Raw genomic sequence first — 14318 nt, forward strand, 5'->3', positions numbered from 1 at the left:
GGAGAGTAGGCAAGAATGATAAGGAATACCCTATTACCTGAAGCTGTGAGCACGGTACTGCACCTCAAGTACTACTTCAGTGGGGACGCTACCGCTGCTGTTACTTATTTCACTTGCTGTTGCAGAAGGAGCATCCCAGTAAGCACATGTGACTTTTGTGATGCTTGTTTTGCCTACGTACTGCATAGTCTGGAGTGGAGCCCAAAAATAAATGACCAGTTAATGTCTCTATCTAAGATAATATGCAATCAATATGTTCAGTAGTAACCCAAAGTGAAACATCACTGTGGGAAAAGAATGAGACCAGGGGGTAAATGTATGAATCTCCGGATTCTTCATCTCCGGCGAGTTCAGCCTCTTCAGCGCTTAAATTTAAAGCGGCGCTGCCTTGTAAAGGGAAACTTCCCTTTACAAAGCAGCGCCGCTTTAAATTTAAGCGCTGAAGAGGCTGAACTCGCCAGAGATGAAGAATCCGGAGATTCATACATTTACCCCCAGCAGCAGTTGTTCAGGAAAGAGTAAATTATATTATCCACTGTTATGGTTGATAAACAATGTTCACAGAACTCATAAGCCTATTCCTGCATTCACTGTATTATTCAGCACCCATCTATGTGTAATGCAAACGCATTGCAAGCAATACAGGAAAAATATCCAATCTTTATTCCAACATGATAAACAACAATTAGCGAACACATTTCCATAAAAATATTAACAAACTCAAGAGTGCAACTATAATAAATCACTGAAGTTAAGGAATCCGATATCCATGATCATCCCATATTTCAGAACACATTTGTAAAAGATACAAAAAAAACATCATATGGCTATACCATTTAGAAACTATAACAAATAGAAAATGAAAGTTTCTTGTTTATTTAAACTCTCAAGAACAGCGTTCCTTATTTATTAGAAGCTTGCAAAGCATGAGAGGAATTCAGGGTCCTTGCACTCTTCTCGCTGCTAAGCTGCTCTCTAAATTCCGGTTACCAAAGTGCTTCAACCCGCAAGTCAAACTGAACAGATTGGCAAAGTGAAATAATTCCAGCAGTGATATGCAGAAATCAGACTCTGAAGTAAATGTTGGGCAATCTGAGGCTCTCCAGGTCTTGTGAAACTACAAGCCCCAGTGTGCTTTTCTGGTAGATAGCGCTTTGGCTTGTAGTTCCACAACATCTAGAGAGCCACAGGTTGACTAGGCTTGATGTAGGACATGACCTTCGAACTAGGAAGTGTATGATGTGAATGGAGAGAAAGCATGCTTTAATTAAACTGGAAGGACCATCTAGGTGCAGTGGTGCAAAACCAAAACCAAAACCAAGGATTGCTTGCAGTGCACTTTGTAAATTAGGTCCATTATATTCCTCTTGAATTTAGCTTGTGATCTCTGAGTCATTGTCAATATCTCTTTTTACCTGTTCGTGTATTAATATTTAATCACAAGGAATAATAAATCACTGAAGGACAAGCAAGAAATTACTGTGTACTGATGTAAAGAAGAATCTAATATGTTCTATAGAAAAGTATTACTTTCAACTTCAATCTGAATGCCTATTTATTATACAGTATATATTATATATATATATATATATATATTCAGAGCATCCTAGGTGAATGCATATTGTCAGAAATGTTACTAAAATAGTAGCATACAAATATTGTATTATTTCCATATGGTAAACTTTGGATCCTAGCAATTAATTCTAGAAAATTGAATTTTCCAAAATGGTTGTATAATAGCATTTATTTTTCCAGCCTATTGAAGATCAAGATCGAATTTTGGTGACTTGTTCAAAATGATGAAAGTGGAAATTAAACTAGGGTGTTCACAACATAGAACATGTGAATACTACATTACTAAACAAACACATCATTTGATAGATATGGGATTTTCCCATTCAAATTATTGATGTTGCCAAATAAAAGAATGGAGTTGAATAGTCATCTCTCAGATTCACAGGGTCAAACTAACCACAGGTTGGTCAGCATTGGCTGGATTCTCTGGGGAGATCGAGCCTGCAAAAAAAGAGTGCATTTCCCCCAAGGTATAACCAGCCCTGAAATGAAGTCCTGAGTTAAGGCAAATCCCCCTGTTAGATATACTGTATGTACATATTTAACTGTACTGCAGCTAAGAGCTTATTTGCAGCGATGTGGGATGTAAAATTGTGACATGGAGAGGTATAATCTGAAAATCATTTTAAAATGTAAGGGAATAGTTGTACTCCAAAGTAAAAATATAACATGAACGAAAAATGTAGTAAGGGTTTAACCTTGAAATATTTTAAAGATAAAGGCTGAAGACAATGAGTTGGACTTACGCTTGAGGGTAGAAAAGATAAGGATGGCGACAGACGCTGATGCGATAGTCCCCTCTGCCCTCAGTAGCGCTTGTTCATGCTTCCCATCTGCTCTACCTGTGATTCTAATGAAAAGCAAATGAGTGACAACGATTGCCCTGACTCTTTTAGAAATCCAAGTGGAGCTGAGTGTAGAGAACACGGGAACATATACTGTATAATGGTGGTGGTGGGTGAATGGAACCAGATTCTAAATTAAGAATGAGGTTTTTTTACCTACCGCGTAGTACTCTGCCTTGGAAAGCAAGGGGGCACTATGATCATAGTAGCCTAGGGCTGCCTGAACCCTTATTAATTTATTCTAATGTTAAACAATTACCCCACACCCACTGCACCAGGGGTGTGGGAACAACACTAACAGAGCAGAGCAGTAAACGATTAAAGCCAAACCTCCAATAGCTCCAAGCATAGCTAACACAGTGACGATGGTGGAAGAGAAATGGCGTAGAGACAGGAGGGAAGAGGGCCCAGCTCATTAGAGCTTACATACTAAAGGGAGGGTAAACAGACCACAAGATAAATTAATGGAGGGGAACAGGCGCAAGTGTAGTGCCTACAGGGAAGAGGGAGATGAGGAGAACAAGAGTGGAGAAGGTTAGGTGGATGGCTAGTAGGTTTTGAGGAACAGATGAGGTTTAAGTGTATGTTTGAAGGTGCACAGATTAGTGGAGTATTGAATAGAGTGAGTGAGGTCATTCCAATGGAGGGGGACAGCCACAGAGAAATTTTGAATTCTGGCTTGGGATGAAACGATCAGAATGGAGGAGAACACAGGGAACGGGCAGGAGTGTGAATGGAGAGGAGGTTGGAGATATAAGGGGCAGTGGAGTGGGAGAGAGCCTTGTAGGTGAGGGTAAGGAGTTTGAAAAGGATTCTGTAGTGGAAAGGGAGCCGGTGTAAGGCGAGGCAGAGAGGATGAAGAGCGGATTCCCTAAAGAATCCAGCACTGTGCTAACCTGCCTAGTGCGCTGTGGATTTCCCTGCTTTAGTGCCACCAGCCCTAGTGATGGTATTAGTAGACTCGGGAGAACTCCATGCTTTTTGTCTCCATGATTTTTCTAGTACCAACCCTAGGCTGGCAGCACCTAGCTGTTCGGGGAGAAACGCTGTTTTTTAAATTTATCAGCCTTATAGGGTTGCAGCCATTAATATACTTAAAGAGTTTCAGACTTTGGTAACTTAGGATACACTGTAAACGTACACTATGAAAATGGACAGCATGGTGGCTTTGTGGTTAGCACTTCATCATCATCATCATCATTTATTTATATAGCGCCACTGATTCCGCAGCGCTGTACAGATAACTCATTCACATCAGTCCCTGCCCCGCTGGAGCTTACAGTCTAAATTCCCTAATATACACACAGACAGACATAGAGAGAGAGACTAGGGTCAATTTTTTCTTTTTTGATAGCAGCCAATTAACCTACCAGTATGTTTTGTGAGTGTGGGAGGAAACCGGAGCACCTGGAGGAAACCCACGCAAACACAGGGAGAACATACAAACTCCACACAGATAAGGCCATGGTTGGGAATTGAACTCATGACCCCAGCGCTGTGAGGCAGATGTGCTAACCACTTCGCCACCGTGCTGCCCTACAGCACTTAGCACTAGCACTTCTGCCTCACAGCACTGGGAGTCATGAGCTTGAGAAAGGTGCTACAACAATCTTTATGATAGATTTACAGTGGACCATACCAATGTTCCTACTATGATGGCGCAGCAATTCCTGGTCAGAGTCAACCTTTGTTATCCAGTGTCAGCAACTCATAATATAAAGCTGAGGAGGGCCAGGAACTTTCTAAAAACATTTTAAACATTCCGAAGCACCAGAAACAGACATAAATTTGAGTTTGTATTATAAAGTATTTGCCCGAGTATTAAGAAATGGGGACAATGTATTGGTTCAGAGCTAGATGATATTCAGTGCTAAAGGATTTGGGACTCTATGACTAAAATGTCAATCAATGGTTTGATTAGGGAAAAAACTTATAACATTTCAAATAAATAATATATGTTAAGTGGCAAGCTTATTAAGCAAATTAACTAGATTTCAGAGAATGCAACCTCCCAGCAAATTATTTTATTTGCTGGTGGATTGCCCATTATTTCACCACACTTGGCAATAGGAGAGAACAAAAATAGTTTGTTTCGTGACCTGTTCTGTAACCCCTGATGCCAATCCAGTAACCCTCCGATTAAGAGCATCTGCTATATAGTGACTGGTGTCAGTCATGTCTGGTGTACGTTAGATTATTCAGAGCTGGGCACATAACATATTTCTAATAAAGACAAGTTAAAAACCTGTGTAAACGAAACTGAGGTGTCCCTGTGTGCTTGTCTCTGGTACAATGACTATGAGCATTATGTTTATATATTACGAAAGTTTTCTAAATTATGCATAGCTATATATAGCTAGAGATGAGCGGGCTCGGATTGCGCGAATCCGAGCCCATCCGAACAGTGCGGATCCGATGGGATCCAAGCACTGTTCGGGTATTTCCGGCGGCCAAAAGAAATGAAAACGAGGCTATGACGCCCAAGTCTCGCGTTGGATCTCGCGAGACTTGGATTGCATAAATTCCCCGCTTGCGGCCGCCATCTTCAGTCGGGCTCAGATCATTGAAGAGGGAGGTTGTAGTTTGGTGCTCCTGTGTCCTGTGTCCTGTCACTCTGTCCTGCTTAATCCAGTGGTTACTTAGTCCTGTGCTCTGTCCTGCTGATCAGTCCAGTGGTGCTTTGTCCAGTGCTCTGTCCTGCTGAGTCCAGTGGTGCTGTGTCCTGTGCTCTGTCCTGCTGAGTCCAGTGGTGCTGTGTCCTGTGCTCTGTTCTGCTAAGGCCATTGTTATTTAAAAATTATTAAAAAGTTATAAAAAAAAATAATAAAAAAAAAAAATTATACTAAAATAATTTAAAAAAATTATAAAAAAAAGTATACTAAAATAATTAAAAATATATATAAAAAAATTATGAAAAAAGTATATAAAAATTTCTACTGTAATATATAAATACGTTCACTGTTCCTGCAGTCAAGAAATATTAGTACTGCAATATATAAATACGTTCACTGTTCCTGCAGTCAAGAAATATTAGTACTGCAATATATAAATACAATCACTGTTCCTGCAGTCAAGAAATATTACTACTGCAATATATAAATACGTTCACTGTTCCTGCAGTCCAGAAATATTAGTACTGCAATATATAAATACGTTCACTGTTCCTGCAGTCCAGAAATATTAGTACTGCAATATATAAATACGTTCACTGTTTCTGCAGTCCAGAAATATTAGTACTGCAATATTTAACTACGTTCACTGTTCCTGCAGTCCAGAAATATTAGTACTGCAATATATAAATAGGTTCACTGTTCCTGCAGTCCAGAAATATTAGTACTGCAATATATAAATACGTTCACTGTTCCTGCAGTCCAGAAATATTAGTACTGCAATATATAAATACGTTCACTGTTCCTGCAGTCCAGAAATATTAGTACTGCAATATATAAATACGTTCACTGTTCCTGCAGTCCAGAAATATTAGTACCAGAGATTAAACTACGTTCACTGTTCCTGCAGTCCTGAAATATTAGTATCAGAGATTAAACTACGTTCACTGTTCCTGCAGTCCTGAAATATTAGTATCAGAGATTAAACTACGTTCACTGTTCCTGCAGTTCAGAAATATTAGTACCAGAGATTAAACTATAATGGAGTACAACAATTTGGAGGATAAAATAGGGAAAGATCAAGAACCACTTCCTCCTAATGCTGAAGCTGCTGCCACTAGTCATGACATAGACGATGAAATGCCATCAACGTCGTCTGCCAAGGCCGATGCCCAATCTCCTAGTAGAGAGCATGTAAAATCCAAAAAGCCAAAGTTCACTAAAATTAGCAAAAAAAGAAAATTAAAATCATCTGAGGAGAAACGTAAACTTGCCAATATGCCATTTACGACACGGAGTGGCAAGGAACGGCTTAGGCCCTGGCCCGTGTTCATGACTAGTGGTTCAGCTTCACCCAAGGATCTAAGCCCTCCTCCTCCCCCCCCTGTAAATAATTTAAGAGTTAAGCTGACATCAACAACACAGCAAACAACTCTGCCTTCTAAAGAGATGGCATCACAAATCCCCAAGGCGAGTCCAAGAGTGTTGGTGGTTGCGAAGCCTGACCTTCCCATCACTGTACGGGAAGAGGTGGCTCCTTCCACCATTTGCAGTACGCCCTCTGCATATGCTGGAAGGATCACCCACAGTCCAGTTACAGATTTGGCTAATGAAGGTGTCAATGTTGTACATCGGGAGGAGGATATTGATGTAGCTGGCGCTGAGGAGGAACTTGACGAGGAGGATGCTGATGTGGTTATCTTAAATGAGGCACCGGGGGGGAAACAGTTGTTGTCCATGGGATGAAAAAGCCCATCGTCATGCCTGGGCAGAAGACCAAAAAATCCACCTCTTCGGTCTAGAGTTATCCCAATCCGGACAACAAATGTATGGCCATATGTACCTTATGTAAAGCTCAAATAAGCAGGGGTAAGGATCTTGGCCACCTAGGGACATCCTCTCTTATACATCACCTGAAGAACCTTCATAATTCAGTGTTTAGTTCAGGACCTGTGGCTAGGACCGTCAGCAGTCCAGGGACACATAAATCCCTTGGTCCTGTTGTATAGACACCAGCAACACCCTCCTCGTCAACTTCCTCCACGATCTCCATCAGAGATAGTCCTGCAGGCCATGTCACCGGCATGACTGAGTCCTCTTCAATCCGGGATTCTTCCGGAGGATCCTGCGGCGGTACGCCTACTACTGCCGCTGCTGCTGTTGCTGCTGGTAGTCGGTCATCTTCCCAGAGGGGAAGTCGTAAGAACGCTACGTCTTTCACCAAACAGTTGACCGTACAACAGTCGTTTGCCATGAGCACGAAGTACGACAGTAGTCATCCTATGGCAAAGCGGATAACTGCGGCCGTAACAGCTATGTTGGTGTTAGACGTGCATCCGGTGTCCGCCATCAGTGGAGTGGGATTTAGACGGTTGATGGAGGTATTGTCTCCCCGGTACCAAATCCCATCGAGATTCCACTTCACTAGGCAGGCGATACCCGGGATGTACAGAGAAGTACGAAAAAGTGTCAGTGCTCTGAAAAATGCGGTTGTACCCATTGTCCACTTAACCACGGACATGTGGACAAGTGGTTCAGGGCAAACTAAGGACTATATGACTGTGACAGCCCACTGGGTAGATGCATCGCCTTCCGCAGCAGCAGCAGCATCAGTAGCAGCATCTCCACAATGCCTGCTCGTTCCAAGGCAGGCAACGTTGTGTATCACCGGTTTTAATAAGAGGCACAACGCTGACAACCTCTTAGAGAAACTGAGGGAAATAATCTTGCAGTGGCTTACCCCACTTAGACTCTCCTGGGGATTTGTGGTGTCGGACAACGCCAGTAACATTGTGCGGGCATTACATATGGGCAATTTCCAGCACGTCCCATGTTTTGCCCACACAATAAATTTGGTGGTGCAGCATTACCTGAAGAGTGACAGGGGTGTGCAGGATATGCTTGCGGTGGCCCGCAAAATTGCTGGACACTTTCGGCATTCTGCCAGTGCCTACCGCAGACTCGAGCAACATCAAAAAAGGCTGAACCTGCCCTGCCATCACCTCAAACAAGAGGTTGTGACGCGCTGGAACTCTACCCTCTATATGCTGCAGAGGATGGAGGAGCAGCAAAAGGCCATTCAAGCCTACACAGCCACCTACAACATAGGCAAAGGAGTGGGGATGCGCCTGAGTCAAGTGCAGTGGAGACTGATTTCCGTGTTGTGCAAGGTTCTCCAGCCGTTTGAACTTGCCACGCGAGAAGTCAGTTCCGACACTGCCAGCTTGAGTCAGGTGATTCCCCTGATCAGGCTGTTGCAGAAGCAGCTGGAGAAAGTGAGGGAGGAGCTGTTAAAGCATTGCGATTCCACAAAGCATGTAGCTCTTGTGGATGAAGCCCTTCGTACGCTTTGCCAGGATCCGAGGGTGGTCACTCTTTTAAAGTCAGAGGAATACATTCTGGCCACCGTGCTCGATCCTCGGTTTAAAGCGTATGTTGTGTCTCTGTTTCCGGCGGACACAAGTCTACAGCGGTGCAAAGACCTGCTGGTCAGGAGATTGTCCTCTGAAGAGGACCGTGACATGCCAACAGCTCCACCCTCATTTTCTTCCACATCTATGGCTGCGAGGAAAAAGCTCAGTTTTCCTAAAAGAAGCGCTGGTGGGCATGCTGATAACATCTGGTCCGGACTGAAGCACCTGCCAACCATTGCAGACATGTCTACTGTCGCTGCATTGGATGCTGTCACCATTGAAAAAATGGTGGAGGATTACTTTGCTGACACCATCCAAGTAGACATGTCAGACAGTCCTTATTTTTACTGGCAGGAAAAAAAAGGCAGTTTGGAAGCCCCTGTACAAACTGGCTCTATTTTACCTGAGTTGTCCCCCCTCCAGTGTGTACTTGGAAAGAGTTTTTAGTGCAGCGGGGAACCTGGTCAGTGAGCAGCAAAGGAGGTTGCTTCCGGAAAAACGTTGAAAAAATGATGTTCATAAAAATGTATTATCAATTCTTCAATCAAGACCAGCAATGGCCTCCACAGACTACAGAGGGATCTATGGTTGTGGAGTCCAGCGGGGACGAATTGATAATGTGTGAGGATGAGGAAGTACACACTGAAGGGGGCGAGGAATCAGAGGATGAGGATGAGGACGACATCTTGCCTCAGTAGAGCCAGTTTAGTTTGTACAGGGAGAGATGAATTGCTTTTTTTGTGTGGGGGCCCAAACAAACCAATCATTTCAGCCACAGTAGTTTTGTAGGCCCTGTCGCTGAAATGATTGGTTTGTTAAAGTGTGCATGTCCTATTTCAACAACATAAGGGTGGGTGGGAGGTCCCAAGGACAATTCCATCTTGCACCTCTTTTTTTTCTTTGCCAGCTCGTTTTGTGGGGGTCCAAACAAACCAATCATTTCAGCCACAGTTTTGTAGGCCCTGTCGCTGAAATGATTGGTTTGTTAAAGTGCGCATGTCCTATTTCAACAACATAAGGGTGGGTGGGAGGGCCCAAGGACATTTACAGCTTGCACCTGTTTTTTGGCCAATATGTGCTCTTTGGGGCCTAGTTTTTCAAACTGCCATCCTGTCTGCCACTGCAGTGCCATTCCTAGATGGGCCACGTGTTTGTGCCGCCCACTTGTGTCGCTTAGCTTAGACATCCAGCTACCTCGGTGCAACCTTTTGGACTAAAAACAATATTGTGAGGTGTGAGGTGTTCAGAATAGACTGGAAATTAGTGGAAATGAATATTATTGAGGTTAATAATAGTGTAGGAGTGAAAAAAAAACAAAAATATGGATTTTAGCACTTTTTATGCTTTTTTAAAAAAAAATCAGAACCCAAAATCAGAACCAAAACCTTTCGTGGGGTGTTTTGGCAAAACAAATCAGAACCCAAAACCTCAAGCTAATCAGATCCCAAAACACCAAAAGTGCAAACCCCTATATATAGCCATCAGTAACTGCATCTGTCACTCATACAGGGAGCTGAAGAGATCAGATTCATGCAATTGTCAAAGTGTTTTCTAGCACGAAAGAACACGATAGGGAGCCAGAAGCTGTTGGATTATGCTGTGGTATCATGTATGCTTAGCTCACACTCTTGTCCTCCCAAGGCTCCTGTAATATTCATTTTGATAACACTCAATTAAAATAACAGCAGTTTTATGCTGCATGATATGTTACATAAGCTCAGACATTATTGTTGAGTATTTAATTTTGAAACAATGCTGATATTATAATACAGAAGTTGTACTTATATTATACATTTGAATTTGTTTTTAAAGTGCCTCAATTATGCAATTTGTTCCAGGTGATTTGATAAGGCTGCATGTTCATGAATATTGGTTCAACCTACTAAATGCTTGTACTGTACGTAAGTGACAGCAGGTCCGGATTTGTGGAAAGGACACATAGGCCCAGACAAGAGCAGCAAATGTACAGAAGCAGCATTCTGTTAATTTATTTTATTCTGGATTCTCAGTATCTAGTTTTAAAAATTGAATCAGCTTGGACTAAAAATTGGACAGAAGAAGAAAGCCAGAATTTGTTTTAGTAAATGTGAAGAGTTTAGTCACATAATGGACCTCATTTAGAGTCAGACGCAAAGTCTGTGTAAGGAGTGTAGAAGTGGGAGTGTGCTGCAGCTTGGTAGGGTATTACGAGTTGCAAGCAAACCCCAGTTGTGTCCCACTCCTTATACCCTATTGAGCTGCAGCTAGCTAACGTTTGCGTCACCTATTTCCTGCCGCTCAGCTTTAGCCCTGTTTTGACGTGTGTTGCGTCTGCGCCTCACCGCGACTAGGATGCATTTACATGGTCACGCCTTCACAATTCCACGTTCGTCCCATTCTCTCCTAGTGAGTCGCAAGCTGTCGCAAGTAGTAATTGCGCCCAAGATGCAGGCAGATCTGGAGCTTTCTGCACATGTGTGGTAGTGTTTTTTGGTTAGATGCGCTTAAATCAGACTTTGCGTCCGACTCTAAATGAGGTCCAATATCTTTACTGTCAGTACCAAACATTCCTTGGGGGAAATCTATCAAGCTGCAGTTTGTGATATTTTTTGGGGGGTTTTGAAAACCACAGATGTATGAAAGGGTGAACTGATTAAAAAAAATGCTGGAAAATCAATTGCCACGTTACAAATCGCCATCCTGATGTTTAGCCATGATAAGAATACAAAGCATGAGATGAATCAAACTGCATGTTTAACAAACCACTAGGAAACTGACAAAACAAATGCCAAAAAAATAGATGTGGTCCTGATAGGCGAGATTGTTCAAAAAGCATGCACAGCTATCTTGGCATTCATAACATAAGGAGGCACCATTCATTTGTGAATTATGTGGCAAGAATTATGTCCTAATTAAGGGGGCAAAATTAGTTAATAAAGAAATTAAGAGAGAAATATTACTTTATAAATAAATTATGGGGGCAATTTTATTTGGCTGCAGACAGTGGCAATATTTAATTATGACAGGGACAACACTTATTATTATTATTGGAGGTGAATAACCAATGCTTGATAATACATCCAGCACTGGAGGTGAAAATCACTGGCAATGTGCAGCGGTTTTAAATCTATCAAAAAAAAGGCAGCTTGATACATTTCTCCCCTTGTCTGGGCACTTTGCAAGCTTCCAGAATTGGAGTTTTGAGATTGTTCGGTTTTCAGTCAAAATTGGAGAAATTCTTATTTTATTGAGAGTATGCATGCACGCGCTGAAATCACATGGGATTTTCAAATAAAATAATTGGAAACATTTGATCCCAATAATGAATCCCTCAAAAGATGTCTACAGTTTTTAAATATAGAATTGTGAAATATCCATAACGTCTGTTGCCAGTTAAATATGTCAGCGGCTTTGAATTGCTAAGCACGAGCATCTTTATGCTCTGTACGAATCAAGCTGATGATGATGCAGCAATGGGAGGCAGTGACAGGATTGCAGTCACCAGATATACTCAACCAGAGTGTGCATCTAATTCAACATTTCTTGAAAGGTAGGTCAATTGCTATATTCACCTCATTTCATCATGAGGTGAATATAGATAGCCACAAAAAAACAAAAAAAGCAAGTCTTAATGGTCCAACTTTATTTATGTGAGGTTTTGTTAGATACTAATAACTAATAACACTGGAATAAGTACCTTAAATATTATGACACTACTTAAGGTTGCCAACTCAGTTCTTTAATAATGGACATTTGACTTACTGGTTCATTGGGACCAGGTTGAGATGAGCTAGCCATTAAACCTGTATAATTGACATTGGCCCCTTAATAAATGGTCGAGTTGGTAACTGTAATGCTATTTGATGTCATAAATTAATTAAATATATGTATGATATATTAACTTTATTAAAAAACTGATATAGGGTGATTGTGGTGTCGAGCTATATAAAATATTTTCATATGCCATGTGTTATAGTGGTTAGCATTACAGGGCTGAATCCATGGGTTTGATTGCAACCAGGGTACTAACTGTCTGGAAATCGCTGCATATTATGATAGTGCTACACAAATAAATGATAATAATTGTACAGGTGTATTTCCTGCTGTTCTCCTTCCCCAATCATCGTTGTACATCATGGACAAGCAGATGCCGAGTACTGAATATGATATAGTGCTCAGAATTTAATACACCTTAAAATATATATGTGTAGGGAACTATACAAAATAAATGTCTTGACCTCTGAAGCAGATGCCATTCTTCTTGGGAAATAAAGCAAGTAGTTCATTGATGCAAGATGCAACACTTTTATGCTAATAATATTGCCAGACAAGGAAATGCAGCTGATTTTGACTTGCAGGCTAAATAATGAAATGCCCCAATACCTTCTTGTGGTAGTTTCATATTTTTCATGCCTGACATGTGTTCACTTTGGAGCACAATTTTTGAGAGCTGACATATTCTCTAAGTATATGAAAACCTCTGGGTGTATTCTAATCAGAACTAATCTGGAACAATTCTCTGTAGTTCCAATTGTTAAGAAAAGCTCCCAGTGATTGCTGTGACTCTTCTCACAATTCTGCAGATCACAATAACTAAATTAAACTTCATGCCCTTATGGGTTGTCAGGCTCTGAGGAAAGGGTCATATTTTCATTTCTTGCAATTAACCTACTTGTCATTTTCAATGTAATCTAGAATGAACATATAGGCCTTTTGCTGCAAGCATTATATTAACTGAGAATAAATGCTTGGATTATGTGTTTCCAAAGCTAATGAAAGTGTCTTAACTGTATTTAAATGTTTCAGTTATTGTTCTTGAAAAATTAAAGTAAATTAATTTATGGCCATTTGTGTTCTCTGATAATTACATTGTAACTTGCAATCACTTTGTTTTCAGGCATGGTTATTGAGATTGTACAGAGACAAAGGAAGTCAGTCTGCAATAGTAATGGATTTGCATTAGCTTTATTTATTTCCGTGTCCATCAATTCCTAATGTGGTTGGCATGCCACCGCACAATAAATAATAATAATAATAATAATAATAATAATAATAATAATAATAACAATAAACACAACAAAAAACATCTTAGATAAGGACTTTATTTAATGTCAAACATACATCAAATAATAATAAACAAGAAAAGTGAAGGAGGTGGGACTTAAAGCAGCAATCTCAAGATTTTTTTTCTTTAAATAGCAAGTTAAGTTTTAAGCAGGCATCTGATAATCATTTTTCTTAGCTATCCTATTATAAATCGTTATCTCCTTTTCAAAAGCTCTCTGGTTGGCAAACAAAAATGGCCGACAGACATAGTCAGCCTGCTACACAGACAAGGTGCAGCTCACAGCTCTCAGCATGTCATGTGATGGTGAAGAAGTAAGACGCCTTCCAAATCTTCTCTGTTCACTACATCCAATGTCATATGACTGTGGTAAGAATCATAAACCTTTAATTGCAACCTGAAGAAAATGGTAAATATTGACATTCTGATACACATCTGATTTTTTCATGGGATTGCTGTTTTAATAAAACAATCCCAAGGGCACAAATACTGTGGCCAACACCTTCTCTCTCACCTGGAGAAAATACCTTCAGGCCTGTCCAAAGATTTGTCTAGGAGCAGCGTCAGACTGGGGATTGAAAGGCCCACTGAGTGAACGCAATTGTGGGGACGCTCTAAACAGTTTTCATTGAAGGGGCATAGCCAGTTTAGAAACAGAGAGAGGAGTGACCAGCCATTATTTTGTTTGAGAGCTTTTCAGGATCATGTTGAGAATTTGTGAAGGAGGGAGATTTCAAATGTAGTTAATAATAGAAACATGTGGTGTGCTGCATGTAAAGCAAATAGACTGTGTAATAAAGATATATTTATTGGCTGAGTGTATTGGCTGTTT

This window comes from Mixophyes fleayi, chromosome 2 (assembly GCF_038048845.1).
Source record: "Mixophyes fleayi isolate aMixFle1 chromosome 2, aMixFle1.hap1, whole genome shotgun sequence".
Classification (NCBI taxonomy): Eukaryota; Metazoa; Chordata; class Amphibia; order Anura; family Limnodynastidae; genus Mixophyes; species Mixophyes fleayi.